Below are 21,759 nucleotides of genomic sequence, written 5' to 3'. Positions count from 1 at the left end.
AAGCCTGAAAATCGAGGTTGAGAAGAGATGACGACCTAAGGCCATGGCGGATCCGATGTGCTCAGAGTGCGGCCAGCTGTCTGGGTGTGGCCTGGAGGTCCAGGCTCAGGTTGTGTCTGAAAGGGCATCAGTGCCCAGGTCAGCCTATGTATTTGGGGTACAGCCAAGTGGCGTGCAGGTTGATCCTCATTTGGGGTTTCTGGTTAGCCCCAGGGGGCAATGTTTTTCTTCTGGAGTGCAGGCAGAGTGTTGCATTGTAGTTCTGGTTTGCCAATCTGGAGGGCTTGTGGGCCCGTAGTCTGAGGACGGAAGTCTGAGAACACAATCTAGGCTAAGGTTTCTGGGTGAGGACATGGCAGGCACAATCTACAGACCTGACTCGAGATCTCGTGGATCTGAAGTCAGGGCGAGGATCAGACGATCTCTCAGGTTGGAGGTTCTGTCCCTGATGGACCCTTCATGAAGGGGGGGTGGATCACGAGGCCATGGGGGTTTCCCAAGATGGGAGTTGTGAGAAGCTCCAAACTGCAAAGATTCTTCTGCAGGACAATTGAAACCTGTTGGTTGGCTCAGGCCAACGATTCCGAGCAGGGTACTAAGGATGGATGGATGGGTAGCCCACCTCGCATTCCAATTGTCTCCTAGCAACAAGACATGTTAGATCTGCTGGATCTGGGGGAGCAACCGAGGAGGCTGAGTTCAAACGGACTCTCCTATGGATGGGTCCTAATGTGTTTTTGTGTCTATGAAGGCCTTGGAATGAAGCGGTGGCACTGTGGCCCTGAAGGGTTCTCCTAAAGAGAAGCTTCGACCAAGCTCCAATGTGCAAGTTTCCCATGTGTAGAGGAGATTAGTTCTGATGGGTGAGTCAAGAAACAGCCATATTCGGGTATTGAAATCCAGGCCTCTGAGGAGAGATGCCTGGAAACCAAAGCAATGGATCCGATTAGTGCCTAGGGGTCTGTTCGTTCCTTTTTCACTCTGGGGACATCAGTCTACGGGTCTGAGTGCAGGTAGGTGCTCAGATGGGCTCAGATTGCCCCTGTTTTCCTGGGAAGCCACCACTATTGAGACGGCCTCAGGGACTTTGGAGGTTGATCCTATTAGTAGGGTTGTGGCCATTGCAATGGGCACACAGAAATCCCTTGGAGAGGGCAAGTACAGTCCTCAGGTTTGGCTCCAGGGGCCTGAGCCAGTAGGGTGTGTAGGCCAGGGCTGTTTAGACCGTTGTCTGAAAACACAAACTCGGCTTCTGTTTCGGGTCATAGGTATGGCAGGAGTGATCTACAGACCATGAGGAGAACTCTTCGGGATATGAAAAAAGGGCGAGTGTGAGGCTCTTGCTCAAGTTTTTGTCTCTGGATATCGTGTCACCCATGTTCATGAAATTTCCGGGTGACTTCATGTGAAATGGACGAGTCTTACTCTCTGGAGGTGTGGCCCCGTCCGAAGAGTTTGGGGTCATTCTGTGGGATGGAATAAGTCCATTTTTTTGTTGTTGTTGTTTTGTTTGGTTTTGTTTTGTTTTTTAACCTCAGGTGTCCCACCAAATGAGGGATTCCAGAGTAGAGCCCTGGAGAGGGCCGACTGGACAACCAGAAATCTGGTTAAATATTGGGGCCTAGGTACATGTCGAGCCCATTATGACATCTAATGGTCCAGTCACTAAGAGGACATACTAGAGGGCAGGACTCACGCTGAGGGTCACAATGCATGTTTATGCCCTCATCACACTCAAGAATGGGCGGGTCCTCAGGGTGAATGCTGGTTTCTCCTACACTGAACGTTGGACAACGTGCCAACCAAAAGGTTTCTTGCCATGGGAAAGGAGGAATTCTGATTTCTGGGCAGGGATTGGAGATATGGTCTAGGTTCTGAAGCCTGAAAACTGAGGTAGGGAAGAGATGATGACCTAAGGCATGGCAGGTCTGATGTGCTCAGTGTGCGGTCAGCTGTCTGGGTGTTGGTCAGGAGGTCCGGGCTGAGGTTGTGTCAGAAAGTGCATTAGTGCCCAGGTTAGACTATATAATTTGGGTACATTCGAGTGCCGTGTAGGTTGCAGCTCATTAGGCAATATATATATATATATATATATATATTTTTTTTTTTTCTAGAGGGCAGGCAGAGTGCTGCATTGTGGGTCCGGAATTGCCAAACTTGAGTGCTTCGGACCAGGAGTGTGAGGACGGAAGTCTGAGAACACAAGCTAGACTTGGGTTTCAGGGCGAGGGCACGGCAGGTACCCCCTACACATCAGAACCAAGATCTCATGCATTTGAAGTCAGAGCGAGGATCAGACGTTGGCTCAGGTTGGAGTTTCTGTGCATGACGGTCCCTTCAAGAAGGGAGCGGAATCTCGAGGCCATGGAGGTTTTCCCACGTTGGGAGTTGTGGGATGCCCCCTTCAAGGATTCCTTCTGCGGGACAATTGAGACCTGTTGGACAGGTCCAGGACAACCCATATGGAATGACTCCAGGGCACCGTTCGAGGATGGATGCCTGGGACGAGCGCCTCGCATTGCAATTGTCTCCTAGCAACAAGGCAGTTTAGATCTGATGGCTCTGCGGGAGCAACCTGGGTGGCTGAGTTGAAATGGACTTTCCTGAGGATGGGTCCTAAAGTGTGTTTGTATCCATGAGGGCCTTGGAATGAGGTGGTGGCACCGGGACCCTGAAGTATTCTCCTAAGCTTTTGACATAGCTCCCATACACAAGTTTCCTTGTGGAGACGAGATTTGTTCTGATGGGTGCCTCAGGAAAACCCCTATGCTAATATTGGAATCCAGGCTTTTGAGGAGACATGCCTGTAAACCAAAGCAATGGATCCGATTATGGCCTAGGGTCCTGTCTGGTTCAATCTTCTTCTCTGGGGACATCCATCCATGGAATGAGAGGAGATAGTTGCTCAGCTGGTGTCAGACCGCCCTTGTTTGTGCCGGGTGACCTACACTATTCGGATGGCCTCAGGGACTTTGGAGGGTTCTCCTAATTTGTACGGTTTGGGACAATGGTATGGGCAGAATTCCCATGGATTGGGTAGGCGCAGTCCTAATGTGTGACTCCAGGGGCCCAGTCTGGAGTTTGTGTTGCCAAGGACATTGAGGACAGAAGTCTGAAAACACAAACTCAGCTAAGGTTTGCGGATGTAGGTATGGCGGACCCGATCGACAAACCATGAGAAGAACTCTTCAGGATATGAAGAAACAGCGAGTCTGAGGCGCTTGCTCATTCTTTTGTCTCTGGATTTTGTATCAGCGTTGGCCGTGGAATGTCGGGGAGGCCTCAGGGGCCATGGACGAATCTTCCTCTCTGTGGATTTGGCCCGATCCCAATTGTTTTTCATCAATCTGTGGGATGGGAGGACTCCTTTCAGGTTTGTTACCTCAGGTGTCCCACCAAAAGAGGTATTCCAAATCAGAGCCCTAGGGAAGAGTGAAGGGACAAAGCGAACTATGGTTAAAAATCGGGGCCAGGGGCATGGCAGGCCCCATATGCGGGCTCAGAGTCCAGCCACTGAGAGGCCTTACTTGAGGACTGGGCTCAGGCTGAGGGTCACAATGTGTGTTTGTGACCAATGTTGCCCGCGAGCATGGGCGGGGAATCATGGGCCACACTGGTTTCAACTACACTGATTGTTGGACAACATGGCAACCGCAGGGTTTCTTGCCATGGGGATGGAGTTCTGATTTCTGCATCATTTTCAACCGTGGGCAGTGTTTTGAGATAAGTTATAGTTTCTGAAGCCTGAAAATCGAGGTTGAGAAGAGATGACGACCTAAGGCCATGGCGGATCCGATGTGCTCAGAGTGCGGCCAGCTGTCTGGGTGTGGCCTGGAGGTCCAGGCTCAGGTTGTGTCTGAAAGGGCATCAGTGCCCAGGTCAGCCTATGTATTCGGGGTACAGCCAAGTGGCGTGCAGGTTGATCCTCATTTGGGGTTTCTGGTTAGCCCCAGGGGGCAATGTTTTTCTTCTGGAGTGCAGGCAGAGTGTTGCATTGTAGTTCTGGATTGCCAATCTGGAGGGCTTGTGGGCCCGTAGTCTGAGGACGGAAGTCTGAGAACACAATCTAGGCTTAGGTTTCTGGGTGAGGACATGGCAGGCACAATCTACCGACCTGACTCGAGTTCTCGTGGATCTGAAGTCAGGGCGAGGATCAGACAATCTCTCAGGTTGGAGGTTCTGTCCCTGATGGACCCTTCATGAAGGGGGGGGTGGATCACGATGCCATGAGGGTTTCCCAAGATTGGAGTTGTGAGAAGCTCCAAACTGCAAAGATTCTTCTGCAGGACAATTAAGACCTGTTGTTTGGCTCAGGCCAACGATTCCGAGCAGGGTACTAAGGATGGATGGATGGGTAGCCCACCTCGCATTCCAATTGTCTCCTAGCAACAAGACATGTTAGATCTGCTGGATCTGGGGGAGCAACCGAGGAGGCTGAGTTCAAATGGACTCTCCTATGGATGGGTCCTAATGTGTTTTTGTGTCTATGAAGACCTTGGAATGAAGCGGTGGCACTGAGGCCCTGAAGGGTTCTCCTAAAGAGAAGCTTCGACCAAGCTCCAATGTGCAAGTTTCCCATGTGTAGAGGACATTAGTTCTGATGGGTGAGTCAAGAAACAGCCATATTCGGGTATTGAAATCCAGGCCTCTGAGGAGAGATGCCTGGAAACCAAAGCAATGGATCCGATTAGTGCCTAGGGGTCTGTTCGTTCCTTTTTCCCTCTGGGGACATCAGTCTACGGGTCTGAGTGCAGGTAGGTGCTCAGATGGGCTCAGATTTCCCCTGTTTGTCCTGGGAAGCCACCACTATTGAGACGGCCTCAGGGACTTTGGAGGTTGATCCTATTAGTAGGGTTGTGGCCATTGCAATAGGCACACAGAAATCCCTTGGAGAGGGCAAGTACAGTCCTCAGGTTTGGCTCCAGGGGCCTGAGCCTGTAGGGTGTGTAGGCCAGGGCTGGTTTAGACCGTTGTCTGAAAACACAAACTCGGCTTCTGTTTCGGGTCATAGGTATGGCAGGACTGATCTACAGACCATGAGGAGAACTGTTCGGGATATGAAAAAAGGGCGAGTGTGAGGCTCTTGCTCAAGTTTTTGTCTCTGGATATCGTGTCACCCATGTTCATGAAATTTCCGTGTGACTTCATGGGAAATGGACGAGTCTTACCCTCTGGAGGTGTGGCCCCGTCCGAAGAGTTTGGGGTCATTCTGTGGGATGGAATAAGTCCATTTTTTTGTTGTTGTTTTGTTTGGTTTTGTTTTGTTTTTTAACCTCAGGTGTCCCACCAAATGAGGGATTCCAGAGTAGAGCCCTGGAGAGGGGCGACTGGACAACCAGAAATCTGGTTAAATATTGGGGCCTAGGTACATGTCGAGCCCATTATGACATCTAATGGTCCAGTCACTAAGAGGACATACTAGAGGGCAGGACTCACGCTGAGGGTCAGAATGCATGTTTATGCCCTCATCACACTCAAGAATGGGCGGGTCCTCAGGATGAATGCTGGTTTCTCCTACACTGAACGTTGGACAACGTGCCAACCAAAAGGTTTCTTGCCATGGGAAAGGAGGAATTCTGATTTCTGGGCAGGGATTGGAGATAAGGTCTAGGTTCTGAAGCCTGAAAACTGAGGTAGGGAAGAGATGATGACCTAAGGCCATGGCAGGTCTGATGTGCTCAGTGTGCGGTCAGCTGTCTGGGTGTTGGTCAGGAGGTCCGGGCTCAGGTTGTGTCAGAAAGTGCATTAGTGCCCAGGTTAGACTATATAATTTGGGTACATTCGAGTGCCGTGTAGGTTGCAGCTCATTAGGCAATATATATATATATATATATATATATATATATATATATATATATATATTTTTTTTTTATAGAGGGCAGGCAGAGTGCTGCATTGTGGGTCCGGAATTGCCAAACTTGAGTGCTTCGGACCAGGAGTGTGAGGACGGAAGTCTGAGAACACAAGCTAGACTTGGGTTTCAGGGCGAGGGCACGGCAGGTACCCCCTACACATCGGAACCAAGATCTCATGCATCTGAAGTCAGAGCGAGGATCAGACGTTGGCTCAGGTTGGAGTTTCTGTGCATGACGGTCCCTTCATGAAGGGAGCGGAATCTCGAGGCCATGGAGGTTTTCCCACGTTGGGAGTTGTGGGATGCCCCCTTCAAGGATTCCTTCTGAGGGACAATTGAGACCTGTTGGACAGGTCCAGGACATCCCATATGGAATGACTCCAGGGCACCGTTCGAGGATGGATCCCTGGGACGAGCGCCTCGCATTGCAATTGTCTCCTAGCAACAAGGCAGTTTAGATCTGATGGCTCTGCGGGAGCAACCTGGGTGGCTGAGTTGAAATGGACTTTCCTGAGGATGGGTCCTAAAGTGTGTTTGTATCCATGAGGGCCTTGGAATGAGGCGGTGGCACCGGGACCCTGAAGTATTCTCCTAAGCTTTTGACATAGCTCCCATACACAAGTTTCCTTGTGGAGACGAGATTTGTTCTGATGGGTGCCTCAGGAAAACCCCTATGCTAATATTGGAATCCAGGCTTTTGAGGAGACATGCCTGTAAACCAAAGCAATGGATCCGATTATGGCCTAGGGTCCTGTCTGGTTCAATCTTCTTCTCTGGGGACATCCATCCATGGAATGAGAGGAGATAGTTGCTCAGCTGGTGTCAGACCGCCCTTGTTTGTGCCGGGTGACCTACACTATTCGGATGGCCTCAGGGACTTTGGAGGGTTCTCCTAATTTGTACGGTTTGGGACAATGGTATGGGCAGAATTCCCATGGATTGGGTAGGCGCAGTCCTAATGTGTGACTCCAGGGGCCCAGTCTGGAGTTTGTGTTGCCAAGGACATTGAGGACAGAAGTCTGAAAACACAAACTCAGCTAAGGTTTGCGGATGTAGGTATGGCGGACCCGATCGACAAACCATGAGAAGAACTCTTCAGGATATGAAGAAACAGCGAGTCTGAGGCGCTTGCTCATTCTTTTGTCTCTGGATTTTGTATCAGCGTTGGCCGTGGAATGTCGGGGAGGCCTCAGGGGCCATGGACGAATCTTCCTCTCTGTGGATTTGGCCCGATCCCAATTGTTTTTCATCAATCTGTGGGATGGGAGGACTCCTTTCAGGTTTGTTACCTCAGGTGTCCCACCAAAAGAGGTATTCCAAATCAGAGCCCTAGGGAAGAGTGAAGGGACAAAGCGAACTATGGTTAAAAATCGGGGCCAGGGGCATGGCAGGCCCCATATGCGGGCTCAGAGTCCAGCCACTGAGAGGCCTTACTTGAGGACTGGGCTCAGGCTGAGGGTCACAATGTGTGTTTGTGACCAATGTTGCCCGCGAGCATGGGCGGGGAATCATGGGCTACACTGGTTTCAACTACACTGATTGTTGGACAACATGGCAACCGCAGGGTTTCTTGCCATGGGGATGGAGTTCTGATTTCTGCATCATTTTCAACCGTGGGCAGTGTTTTGAGATAAGTTATAGTTTCTGAAGCCTGAAAATCGAGGTTGAGAAGAGATGACGACCTAAGGCCATGGCGGATCCGATGTGCTCAGAGTGCGGCCAGCTGTCTGGGTGTGGCCTGGAGGTCCAGGCTCAGGTTGTGTCTGAAAGGGCATCAGTGCCCAGGTCAGCCTATGTATTCGGGGTACAGCCAAGTGGCGTGCAGGTTGATCCTCATTTGGGGTTTCTGGTTAGCCCCAGGGGGCAATGTTTTTCTTCTGGAGTGCAGGCAGAGTGTTGCATTGTAGTTCTGGATTGCCAATCTGGAGGGCTTGTGGGCCCGTAGTCTGAGGACGGAAGTCTGAGAACACAATCTAGGCTTAGGTTTCTGGGTGAGGACATGGCAGGCACAATCTACCGACCTGACTCGAGTTCTCGTGGATCTGAAGTCAGGGCGAGGATCAGACAATCTCTCAGGTTGGAGGTTCTGTCCCTGATGGACCCTTCATGAAGGGGGGGGTGGATCACGATGCCATGAGGGTTTCCCAAGATTGGAGTTGTGAGAAGCTCCAAACTGCAAAGATTCTTCTGCAGGACAATTAAGACCTGTTGTTTGGCTCAGGCCAACGATTCCGAGCAGGGTACTAAGGATGGATGGATGGGTAGCCCACCTCGCATTCCAATTGTCTCCTAGCAACAAGACATGTTAGATCTGCTGGATCTGGGGGAGCAACCGAGGAGGCTGAGTTCAAATGGACTCTCCTATGGATGGGTCCTAATGTGTTTTTGTGTCTATGAAGACCTTGGAATGAAGCGGTGGCACTGAGGCCCTGAAGGGTTCTCCTAAAGAGAAGCTTCGACCAAGCTCCAATGTGCAAGTTTCCCATGTGTAGAGGACATTAGTTCTGATGGGTGAGTCAAGAAACAGCCATATTCGGGTATTGAAATCCAGGCCTCTGAGGAGAGATGCCTGGAAACCAAAGCAATGGATCCGATTAGTGCCTAGGGGTCTGTTCGTTCCTTTTTCCCTCTGGGGACATCAGTCTACGGGTCTGAGTGCAGGTAGGTGCTCAGATGGGCTCAGATTTCCCCTGTTTGTCCTGGGAAGCCACCACTATTGAGACGGCCTCAGGGACTTTGGAGGTTGATCCTATTAGTAGGGTTGTGGCCATTGCAATAGGCACACAGAAATCCCTTGGAGAGGGCAAGTACAGTCCTCAGGTTTGGCTCCAGGGGCCTGAGCCTGTAGGGTGTGTAGGCCAGGGCTGGTTTAGACCGTTGTCTGAAAACACAAACTCGGCTTCTGTTTCGGGTCATAGGTATGGCAGGACTGATCTACAGACCATGAGGAGAACTGTTCGGGATATGAAAAAAGGGCGAGTGTGAGGCTCTTGCTCAAGTTTTTGTCTCTGGATATCGTGTCACCCATGTTCATGAAATTTCCGTGTGACTTCATGGGAAATGGACGAGTCTTACCCTCTGGAGGTGTGGCCCCGTCCGAAGAGTTTGGGGTCATTCTGTGGGATGGAATAAGTCCATTTTTTTGTTGTTGTTTTGTTTGGTTTTGTTTTGTTTTTTAACCTCAGGTGTCCCACCAAATGAGGGATTCCAGAGTAGAGCCCTGGAGAGGGGCGACTGGACAACCAGAAATCTGGTTAAATATTGGGGCCTAGGTACATGTCGAGCCCATTATGACATCTAATGGTCCAGTCACTAAGAGGACATACTAGAGGGCAGGACTCACGCTGAGGGTCAGAATGCATGTTTATGCCCTCATCACACTCAAGAATGGGCGGGTCCTCAGGGTGAATGCTGGTTTCTCCTACACTGAACGTTGGACAACGTGCCAACCAAAAGGTTTCTTGCCATGGGAAAGGAGGAATTCTGATTTCTGGGCAGGGATTGGAGATAAGGTCTAGGTTCTGAAGCCTGAAAACTGAGGTAGGGAAGAGATGATGACCTAAGGCCATGGCAGGTCTGATGTGCTCAGTGTGCGGTCAGCTGTCTGGGTGTTGGTCAGGAGGTCCGGGCTCAGGTTGTGTCAGAAAGTGCATTAGTGCCCAGGTTAGACTATATAATTTGGGTACATTCGAGTGCCGTGTAGGTTGCAGCTCATTAGGCAATATATATATATATATATATATATATATATATATATATATATATATATATTTTTTTTATAGAGGGCAGGCAGAGTGCTGCATTGTGGGTCCGGAATTGCCAAACTTGAGTGCTTCGGACCAGGAGTGTGAGGACGGAAGTCTGAGAACACAAGCTAGACTTGGGTTTCAGGGCGAGGGCACGGCAGGTACCCCCTACACATCGGAACCAAGATCTCATGCATCTGAAGTCAGAGCGAGGATCAGACGTTGGCTCAGGTTGGAGTTTCTGTGCATGACGGTCCCTTCATGAAGGGAGCGGAATCTCGAGGCCATGGAGGTTTTCCCACGTTGGGAGTTGTGGGATGCCCCCTTCAAGGATTCCTTCTGAGGGACAATTGAGACCTGTTGGACAGGTCCAGGACATCCCATATGGAATGACTCCAGGGCACCGTTCGAGGATGGATGCCTGGGACGAGCGCCTCGCATTGCAATTGTCTCCTAGCAACAAGGCAGTTTAGATCTGATGGCTCTGCGGGAGCAACCTGGGTGGCTGAGTTGAAATGGACTTTCCTGAGGATGGGTCCTAAAGTGTGTTTGTATCCATGAGGGCCTTGGAATGAGGCGGTGGCACCGGGACCCTGAAGTATTCTCCTAAGCTTTTGACATAGCTCCCATACACAAGTTTCCTTGTGGAGACGAGATTTGTTCTGATGGGTGCCTCAGGAAAACCCCTATGCTAATATTGGAATCCAGGCTTTTGAGGAGACATGCCTGTAAACCAAAGCAATGGATCCGATTATGGCCTAGGGTCCTGTCTGGTTCAATCTTCTTCTCTGGGGACATCCATCCATGGAATGAGAGGAGATAGTTGCTCAGCTGGTGTCAGACCGCCCTTGTTTGTGCCGGGTGACCTACACTATTCGGATGGCCTCAGGGACTTTGGAGGGTTCTCCTAATTTGTACGGTTTGGGACAATGGTATGGGCAGAATTCCCATGGATTGGGTAGGCGCAGTCCTAATGTGTGACTCCAGGGGCCCAGTCTGGAGTTTGTGTTGCCAAGGACATTGAGGACAGAAGTCTGAAAACACAAACTCAGCTAAGGTTTGCGGATGTAGGTATGGCGGACCCGATCGACAAACCATGAGAAGAACTCTTCAGGATATGAAGAAACAGCGAGTCTGAGGCGCTTGCTCATTCTTTTGTCTCTGGATTTTGTATCAGCGTTGGCCGTGGAATGTCGGGGAGGCCTCAGGGGCCATGGACGAATCTTCCTCTCTGTGGATTTGGCCCGATCCCAATTGTTTTTCATCAATCTGTGGGATGGGAGGACTCCTTTCAGGTTTGTTACCTCAGGTGTCCCACCAAAAGAGGTATTCCAAATCAGAGCCCTAGGGAAGAGTGAAGGGACAAAGCGAACTATGGTTAAAAATCGGGGCCAGGGGCATGGCAGGCCCCATATGCGGGCTCAGAGTCCAGCCACTGAGAGGCCTTACTTGAGGACTGGGCTCAGGCTGAGGGTCACAATGTGTGTTTGTGACCAATGTTGCCCGCGAGCATGGGCGGGGAATCATGGGCCACACTGGTTTCAACTACACTGATTGTTGGACAACATGGCAACCGCAGGGTTTCTTGCCATGGGGATGGAGTTCTGATTTCTGCATCATTTTCAACCGTGGGCAGTGTTTTGAGATAAGTTATAGTTTCTGAAGCCTGAAAATCGAGGTTGAGAAGAGATGACGACCTAAGGCCATGGCGGATCCGATGTGCTCAGAGTGCGGCCAGCTGTCTGGGTGTGGCCTGGAGGTCCAGTCTCAGGTTGTGTCTGAAAGGGCATCAGTGCCCAGGTCAGCCTATGTATTCGGGGTACAGCCAAGTGGCGTGCAGGTTGATCCTCATTTGGGGTTTCTGGTTAGCCCCAGGGGGCAATGTTTTTCTTCTGGAGTGCAGGCAGAGTGTTGCATTGTAGTTCTGGATTGCCAATCTGGAGGGCTTGTGGGCCCGTAGTCTGAGGACGGAAGTCTGAGAACACAATCTAGGCTTAGGTTTCTGGGTGAGGACATGGCAGGCACAATCTACCGACCTGACTCGAGTTCTCGTGGATCTGAAGTCAGGGCGAGGATCAGACAATCTCTCAGGTTGGAGGTTCTGTCCCTGATGGACCCTTCATGAAGGGGGGGGTGGATCACGATGCCATGAGGGTTTCCCAAGATTGGAGTTGTGAGAAGCTCCAAACTGCAAAGATTCTTCTGCAGGACAATTAAGACCTGTTGTTTGGCTCAGGCCAACGATTCCGAGCAGGGTACTAAGGATGGATGGATGGGTAGCCCACCTCGCATTCCAATTGTCTCCTAGCAACAAGACATGTTAGATCTGCTGGATCTGGGGGAGCAACCGAGGAGGCTGAGTTCAAATGGACTCTCCTATGGATGGGTCCTAATGTGTTTTTGTGTCTATGAAGACCTTGGAATGAAGCGGTGGCACTGAGGCCCTGAAGGGTTCTCCTAAAGAGAAGCTTCGACCAAGCTCCAATGTGCAAGTTTCCCATGTGTAGAGGACATTAGTTCTGATGGGTGAGTCAAGAAACAGCCATATTCGGGTATTGAAATCCAGGCCTCTGAGGAGAGATGCCTGGAAACCAAAGCAATGGATCCGATTAGTGCCTAGGGGTCTGTTCGTTCCTTTTTCCCTCTGGGGACATCAGTCTACGGGTCTGAGTGCAGGTAGGTGCTCAGATGGGCTCAGATTTCCCCTGTTTGTCCTGGGAAGCCACCACTATTGAGACGGCCTCAGGGACTTTGGAGGTTGATCCTATTAGTAGGGTTGTGGCCATTGCAATAGGCACACAGAAATCCCTTGGAGAGGGCAAGTACAGTCCTCAGGTTTGGCTCCAGGGGCCTGAGCCTGTAGGGTGTGTAGGCCAGGGCTGGTTTAGACCGTTGTCTGAAAACACAAACTCGGCTTCTGTTTCGGGTCATAGGTATGGCAGGACTGATCTACAGACCATGAGGAGAACTGTTCGGGATATGAAAAAAGGGCGAGTGTGAGGCTCTTGCTCAAGTTTTTGTCTCTGGATATCGTGTCACCCATGTTCATGAAATTTCCGTGTGACTTCATGGGAAATGGACGAGTCTTACCCTCTGGAGGTGTGGCCCCGTCCGAAGAGTTTGGGGTCATTCTGTGGGATGGAATAAGTCCATTTTTTTGTTGTTGTTTTGTTTGGTTTTGTTTTGTTTTTTAACCTCAGGTGTCCCACCAAATGAGGGATTCCAGAGTAGAGCCCTGGAGAGGGGCGACTGGACAACCAGAAATCTGGTTAAATATTGGGGCCTAGGTACATGTCGAGCCCATTATGACATCTAATGGTCCAGTCACTAAGAGGACATACTAGAGGGCAGGACTCACGCTGAGGGTCAGAATGCATGTTTATGCCCTCATCACACTCAAGAATGGGCGGGTCCTCAGGGTGAATGCTGGTTTCTCCTACACTGAACGTTGGACAACGTGCCAACCAAAAGGTTTCTTGCCATGGGAAAGGAGGAATTCTGATTTCTGGGCAGGGATTGGAGATAAGGTCTAGGTTCTGAAGCCTGAAAACTGAGGTAGGGAAGAGATGATGACCTAAGGCCATGGCAGGTCTGATGTGCTCAGTGTGCGGTCAGCTGTCTGGGTGTTGGTCAGGAGGTCCGGGCTCAGGTTGTGTCAGAAAGTGCATTAGTGCCCAGGTTAGACTATATAATTTGGGTACATTCGAGTGCCGTGTAGGTTGCAGCTCATTAGGCAATATATATATATATATATATATATATATATATATATATATATATATATATATATTTTTTTTATAGAGGGCAGGCAGAGTGCTGCATTGTGGGTCCGGAATTGCCAAACTTGAGTGCTTCGGACCAGGAGTGTGAGGACGGAAGTCTGAGAACACAAGCTAGACTTGGGTTTCAGGGCGAGGGCACGGCAGGTACCCCCTACACATCGGAACCAAGATCTCATGCATCTGAAGTCAGAGCGAGGATCAGACGTTGGCTCAGGTTGGAGTTTCTGTGCATGACGGTCCCTTCATGAAGGGAGCGGAATCTCGAGGCCATGGAGGTTTTCCCACGTTGGGAGTTGTGGGATGCCCCCTTCAAGGATTCCTTCTGAGGGACAATTGAGACCTGTTGGACAGGTCCAGGACATCCCATATGGAATGACTCCAGGGCACCGTTCGAGGATGGATGCCTGGGACGAGCGCCTCGCATTGCAATTGTCTCCTAGCAACAAGGCAGTTTAGATCTGATGGCTCTGCGGGAGCAACCTGGGTGGCTGAGTTGAAATGGACTTTCCTGAGGATGGGTCCTAAAGTGTGTTTGTATCCATGAGGGCCTTGGAATGAGGCGGTGGCACCGGGACCCTGAAGTATTCTCCTAAGCTTTTGACATAGCTCCCATACACAAGTTTCCTTGTGGAGACGAGATTTGTTCTGATGGGTGCCTCAGGAAAACCCCTATGCTAATATTGGAATCCAGGCTTTTGAGGAGACATGCCTGTAAACCAAAGCAATGGATCCGATTATGGCCTAGGGTCCTGTCTGGTTCAATCTTCTTCTCTGGGGACATCCATCCATGGAATGAGAGGAGATAGTTGCTCAGCTGGTGTCAGATCGCCCTTGTTTGTGCCGGGTGACCTACACTATTCGGATGGCCTCAGGGACTTTGGAGGGTTCTCCTAATTTGTACGGTTTTTGACAATGGTATGGGCAGAATTCCCATGGATTGGGTAGGCGCAGTCCTAATGTGTGACTCCAGGGGCCCAGTCTGGAGTTTGTGTTGCCAAGGACATTGAGGACAGAAGTCTGAAAACACAAACTCAGCTAAGGTTTGCGGATGTAGGTATGGCGGACCCGATCGACAAACCATGAGAAGAACTCTTCAGGATATGAAGAAACAGCGAGTCTGAGGCGCTTGCTCATTCTTTTGTCTCTGGATTTTGTATCAGCGTTGGCCGTGGAATGTCGGGGAGGCCTCAGGGGCCATGGACGAATCTTCCTCTCTGTGGATTTGGCCCGATCCCAATTGTTTTTCATCAATCTGTGGGATGGGAGGACTCCTTTCAGGTTTGTTACCTCAGGTGTCCCACCAAAAGAGGTATTCCAAATCAGAGCCCTAGGGAAGAGTGAAGGGACAAAGCGAACTATGGTTAAAAATCGGGGCCAGGGGCATGGCAGGCCCCATATGCGGGCTCAGAGTCCAGCCACTGAGAGGCCTTACTTGAGGACTGGGCTCAGGCTGAGGGTCACAATGTGTGTTTGTGACCAATGTTGCCCGCGAGCATGGGCGGGGAATCATGGGCCACACTGGTTTCAACTACACTGATTGTTGGACAACATGGCAACCGCAGGGTTTCTTGCCATGGGGATGGAGTTCTGATTTCTGCATCATTTTCAACCGTGGGCAGTGTTTTGAGATAAGTTATAGTTTCTGAAGCCTGAAAATCGAGGTTGAGAAGAGATGACGACCTAAGGCCATGGCGGATCCGATGTGCTCAGAGTGCGGCCAGCTGTCTGGGTGTGGCCTGGAGGTCCAGGCTCAGGTTGTGTCTGAAAGGGCATCAGTGCCCAGGTCAGCCTATGTATTCGGGGTACAGCCAAGTGGCGTGCAGGTTGATCCTCATTTGGGGTTTCTGGTTAGCCCCAGGGGGCAATGTTTTTCTTCTGGAGTGCAGGCAGAGTGTTGCATTGTAGTTCTGGATTGCCAATCTGGAGGGCTTGTGGGCCCGTAGTCTGAGGACGGAAGTCTGAGAACACAATCTAGGCTTAGGTTTCTGGGTGAGGACATGGCAGGCACAATCTACCGACCTGACTCGAGTTCTCGTGGATCTGAAGTCAGGGCGAGGATCAGACAATCTCTCAGGTTGGAGGTTCTGTCCCTGATGGACCCTTCATGAAGGGGGGGGTGGATCACGATGCCATGAGGGTTTCCCAAGATTGGAGTTGTGAGAAGCTCCAAACTGCAAAGATTCTTCTGCAGGACAATTAAGACCTGTTGTTTGGCTCAGGCCAACGATTCCGAGCAGGGTACTAAGGATGGATGGATGGGTAGCCCACCTCGCATTCCAATTGTCTCCTAGCAACAAGACATGTTAGATCTGCTGGATCTGGGGGAGCAACCGAGGAGGCTGAGTTCAAATGGACTCTCCTATGGATGGGTCCTAATGTGTTTTTGTGTCTATGAAGACCTTGGAATGAAGCGGTGGCACTGAGGCCCTGAAGGGTTCTCCTAAAGAGAAGCTTCGACCAAGCTCCAATGTGCAAGTTTCCCATGTGTAGAGGACATTAGTTCTGATGGGTGAGTCAAGAAACAGCCATATTCGGGTATTGAAATCCAGGCCTCTGAGGAGAGATGCCTGGAAACCAAAGCAATGGATCCGATTAGTGCCTAGGGGTCTGTTCGTTCCTTTTTCCCTCTGGGGACATCAGTCTACGGGTCTGAGTGCAGGTAGGTGCTCAGATGGGCTCAGATTTCCCCTGTTTGTCCTGGGAAGCCACCACTATTGAGACGGCCTCAGGGACTTTGGAGGTTGATCCTATTAGTAGGGTTGTGGCCATTGCAATAGGCACACAGAAATCCCTTGGAGAGGGCAAGTACAGTCCTCAGGTTTGGCTCCAGGGGCCTGAGCCTGTAGGGTGTGTAGGCCAGGGCTGGTTTAGACCGTTGTCTGAAAACACAAACTCGGCTTCTGTTTCGGGTCATAGGTATGGCAGGACTGATCTACAGACCATGAGGAGAACTGTTCGGGATATGAAAAAAGGGCGAGTGTGAGGCTCTTGCTCAAGTTTTTGTCTCTGGATATCGTGTCACCCATGTTCATGAAATTTCCGTGTGACTTCATGGGAAATGGACGAGTCTTACCCTCTGGAGGTGTGGCCCCGTCCGAAGAGTTTGGGGTCATTCTGTGGGATGGAATAAGTCCATTTTTTTGTTGTTGTTTTGTTTGGTTTTGTTTTGTTTTTTAACCTCAGGTGTCCCACCAAATGAGGGATTCCAGAGTAGAGCCCTGGAGAGGGGCGACTGGACAACCAGAAATCTGGTTAAATATTGGGGCCTAGGTACATGTCGAGCCCATTATGACATCTAATGGTCCAGTCACTAAGAGGACATACTAGAGGGCAGGACTCACGCTGAGGGTCAGAATGCATGTTTATGCCCTCATCACACTCAAGAATGGGCGGGTCCTCAGGGTGAATGCTGGTTTCTCCTACACTGAACGTTGGACAACGTGCCAACCAAAAGGTTTCTTGCCATGGGAAAGGAGGAATTCTGATTTCTGGGCAGGGATTGGAGATAAGGTCTAGGTTCTGAAGCCTGAAAACTGAGGTAGGGAAGAGATGATGACCTAAGGCCATGGCAGGTCTGATGTACTCAGTGTGCGGTCAGCTGTCTGGGTGTTGGTCAGGAGGTCCGGGCTCAGGTTGTGTCAGAAAGTGCATTAGTGCCCAGGTTAGACTATATAATTTGGGTACATTCGAGTGCCGTGTAGGTTGCAGCTCATTAGGCAATATATATATATATATATATATATATATATATATATATATATATATATATTTTTTTTTTTATAGAGGGCAGGCAGAGTGCTGCATTGTGGGTCCGGAATTGCCAAACTTGAGTGCTTCGGACCAGGAGTGTGAGGACGGAAGTCTGAGAACACAAGCTAGACTTGGGTTTCAGGGCGAGGGCACGGCAGGTACCCCCTACACATCGGAACCAAGATCTCATGCATCTGAAGTCAGAGCGAGGATCAGACGTTGGCTCAGGTTGGAGTTTCTGTGCATGACGGTCCCTTCATGAAGGGAGCGGAATCTCGAGGCCATGGAGGTTTTCCCACGTTGGGAGTTGTGGGATGCCCCCTACAAGGATTCCTTCTGCGGGACAATTGAGACCTGTTGGACAGGTCCAGGACATCCCATATGGAATGACTCCAGGGCACCGTTCGAGGATGGATGCCTGGGACGAGCGCCTCGCATTGCAATTGTCTCCTAGCAACAAGGCAGTTTAGATCTGATGGCTCTGCGGGAGCAACCTGGGTGGCTGAGTTGAAATGGACTTTCCTGAGGATGGGTCCTAAAGTGTGTTTGTATCCATGAGGGCCTTGGAATGAGGCGGTGGCACCGGGACCCTGAAGTATTCTCCTAAGCTTTTGACATAGCTCCCATACACAAGTTTCCTTGTGGAGACGAGATTTGTTCTGATGGGTGCCTCAGGAAAACCCCTATGCTAATATTGGAATCCAGGCTTTTGAGGAGACATGCCTGTAAACCAAAGCAATGGATCCGATTATGGCCTAGGGTCCTGTCTGGTTCAATCTTCTTCTCTGGGGTCATCCATCTATGGAATGAGTGGAGATAGTTGCTCAGCTGGTGTCAGACCGCCCTTGTTTGTGCCGGGTGACCTACACTATTGGGATGGCCTCAGGGACTTTGGAGGGTTCTCCTAATTTGTACGGTTTGGGACAATGGAATGGGCAGAATTCCCATGGATTGGGTAGGCGCAGTCCTAATGTGTGACTCCAGGGGCCCAGTCTGGAGTGTGTGTTGCCCAGGACATTGAGGACAGAAGTCTAAAAACACAAACTCAGCTAAGGTTTGCGGATGTAGGTATGGCGGACCCGATCGACAAACCATGAGAAGAACTCTTCAGGATATGAAGAAACAGCGAGTCTGAGGCGCTTGCTCATTCTTTTGTCTCTGGATTTTGTATCAGCGTTGGCCGTGGAATGTCGGGGAGGCCTCAGGGGCCATGCGCGAATCTTCCTCTCTGTGGATTAGGCCCGATCCCAATTGTTTTTCGTCAATCTGTGGGATGGGAGGACTCCTTTCAGGTTTGTTACCTCAGGTGTCCCACCAAAAGAGGAATTCCAAATCAGAGCCCTAGGGAAGAGTGAAGGGACAAAGAGAACTATGGTTAAAAATCGGGGCCACGGGCATGGCAGGCCCCATATGCGGGCTCAGGGTCCAGCCACTGAGAGGCCTTACTTGAGGACTGGGCTCAGGCTGAGGGTCACAATGTGTGTTTGTGACCAATGTTGCCCGCGAGCATGGGCGGGGAATCATGGGCCACACTGGTTTCCACTACACTGAATGTTGGACAACATGGCAACCGCAAGGTTTCTTGCCATGGGGATGGAGTTCTGATTTCTGCATCATTTTCAACCGTGGGCAGTGTTTTGAGATAAGTTATAGTTTCTGAAGCCTGAAAATCGAGGTTGAGAAGAGATGACGACCTAAGGCCATGGCGGATCCGATGTGCTCAGAGTGCGGCCAGCTGTCTGGGTGTGGCCTGGAGGTCCAGGCTCAGGTTGTGTCTGAAAGGGCATCAGTGCCCAGGTCAGCCTATGTATTTGGGGTACAGCCAAGTGGCGTGCAGGTTGATCCTCATTTGGGGTTTCTGGTTAGCCCCAGGGGGCAATGTTTTTCTTCTGGAGTGCAGGCAGAGTGTTGCATTGTAGTTCTGGTTTGCCAATCTGGAGGGCTTGTGGGCCCGTAGTCTGAGGACGGAAGTCTGAGAACACAATCTAGGCTAAGGTTTCTGGGTGAGGACATGGCAGGCACAATCTACAGACCTGACTCGAGAACTCGTGGATCTGAAGTCAGGGCGAGGATCAGACGATCTCTCAGGTTGGAGGTTCTGTCCCTGATGGACCCTTCATGAAGGGGGGGTGGATCACAGGCCATGGGGGTTTCCCAAGATGGGAGTTGTGAGAAGCTCCAAACTGCAAAGATTCTTCTGCAGGACAATTGAGACCTGTTGGTTGGCTCAGGCCAACGATTCCGAGGAGGGTACTAAGAATGGATGGATGGGTAGCCCACCTCGCATTCCAATTGTCTCCTAGCAACAAGACATGTTAGATCTGCTGGATCTGGGGGAGCAACCGAGGAGGCTGAGTTCAAACGGACTCTCCTATGGATGGGTCCTAATGTGTTTTTGTGTCTATGAAGGCCTTGGAATGAAGCGGTGGCACTGGGGCCCTGAAGGGTTCTCCTAAAGAGAAGCTTCGACCAAGCTCCAATGTGCAAGTTTCCCATGTGTAGAGGAGATTAGTTCTGATGGGTGAGTCAAGAAACAGCCATATTCGGGTATTGAAATCCAGGCCTCTGAGGAGAGATGCCTGGAAACCAAAGCAATGGATCCGATTAGTGCCTAGGGGTCTGTTCGTTCCTTTTTCACTCTGGGGACATCAGTCTACGGGTCTGAGTGCAGGTAGGTGCTCAGATGGGCTCAGATTGCCCCTGTTTGTCCTGGGAAGCCACCACTATTGAGACGGCCTCAGGGACTTTGGAGGTTGATCCTATTAGTAGGGTTGTGGCCATTGCAATGGGCACACAGAAATCCCTTGGAGAGGGCAAGTACAGTCCTCAGGTTTGGCTCCAGGGGCCTGAGCCAGTAGGGTGTGTAGGCCAGGGCTGTTTAGACCGTTGTCTGAAAACACAAACTCGGCTTCTGTTTCGGGTCATAGGTATGGCAGGACTGATCTACAGACCATGAGGAGAACTCTTCGGGATATGAAAAAAGGGCGAGTGTGTGGCTCTTGCTCAAGTTTTTGTCTCTGGATATCGTGTCACCCATGTTCATGAAATTTCCGGGTGACTTCATGGGAAATGGACGAGTCTTACTCTCTGGAGGTGTGGCCCCGTCCGAAGAGTTTGGGGTCATTCTGTGGGATGGAATAAGTCCATTTTTTTGTTGTTGTTGTTTTGTTTGGTTTTGTTTTGTTTTTTAACCTCAGGTGTCCCACCAAATGAGGGATTCCAGAGTAGAGCCCTGGAGAGGGGCGACTGGACAACCAGAAATCTGGTTAAATATTGGGGCCTAGGTACATGTCGAGCCCATTATGACATCTAATGGTCCAGTCACTAAGAGGACATACTAGAGGGCAGGACTCACGCTGAGGGTCACAATGCATGTTTATGCCCTCATCACACTCAAGAATGGGCGGGTCCTCAGGGTGAATGCTGGTTTCTCCTACACTGAACGTTGGACAACGTGCCAACCAAAAGGTTTCTTGCCATGGGAAAGGAGGAATTCTGATTTCTGGGCAGGGATTGGAGATAAGGTCTAGGTTCTGAAGCCTGAAAACTGAGGTAGGGAAGAGATGATGACCTAAGGCATGGCAGGTCTGATGTGCTCAGTGTGCGGTCAGCTGTCTGGGTGTTGGTCAGGAGGTCCGGGCTCAGGTTGTGTCAGAAAGTGCATTAGTGCCCAGGTTAGACTATATAATTTGGGTACATTCGAGTGCCGTGTAGGTTGCAGCTCATTAGGCAATATATATATATATATATTTTTTTTTCTAGAGGGCAGGCAGAGTGCTGCATTGTGGGTCCGGAATTGCCAAACTTGAGTGCTTCGGACCAGGAGTGTGAGGACGGAAGTCTGAGAACACAAGCTAGACTGGGTTTCAGGGCGAGGGCACGGCAGGTACCCCCTACACATCGGAACCAAGATCTCATGCATTTGAAGTCAGAGCGAGGATCAGACGTTGGCTCAGGTTGGAGTTTCTGTGCATGACGGTCCCTTCAAGAAGGGAGCGGAATCTCGAGGCCATGGAGGTTTTCCCACGTTGGGAGTTGTGGGATGCCCCCTTCAAGGATTCCTTCTGCGGGACAATTGAGACTTGTTGGACAGGTCCAGGACAACCCATATGGAATGACTCCAGGGCACCGTTCGAGGATGGATGCCTGGGACGAGCGCCTCGCATTGCAATTGTCTCCTAGCAACAAGGCAGTTTAGATCTGATGGCTCTGCGGGAGCAACCTGGGTGGCTGAGTTGAAATGGACTTTCCTGAGGATGGGTCCTAAAGTGTGTTTGTATCCATGAGGGCCTTGGAATGAGGCGGTGGCACCGGGACCCTGAAGTATTCTCCTAAGCTTTTGACATAGCTCCCATACACAAGTTTCCTTGTGGAGACGAGATTTGTTCTGATGGGTGCCTCAGGAAAACCCCTATGCTAATATTGGAATCCAGGCTTTTGAGGAGACATGCCTGTAAACCAAAGCAATGGATCCGATTATGGCCTAGGGTCCTGTCTGGTTCAATCTTCTTCTCTGGGGACATCCATCCATGGAATGAGTGGAGATAGTTGCTCAGCTGGTGTCAGACCGCCCTTGTTTGTGCCGGGTGACCTACACTATTGGGATGGCCTCAGGGACTTTGGAGGG

The sequence above is a fragment of the Mustela lutreola genome, chromosome 5, assembly GCF_030435805.1.
Source record: "Mustela lutreola isolate mMusLut2 chromosome 5, mMusLut2.pri, whole genome shotgun sequence".
Classification (NCBI taxonomy): Eukaryota; Metazoa; Chordata; class Mammalia; order Carnivora; family Mustelidae; genus Mustela; species Mustela lutreola.
The sequence above is the reverse complement of the archived record's forward strand: the minus strand, read 5'-3'. Positions refer to the sequence as shown.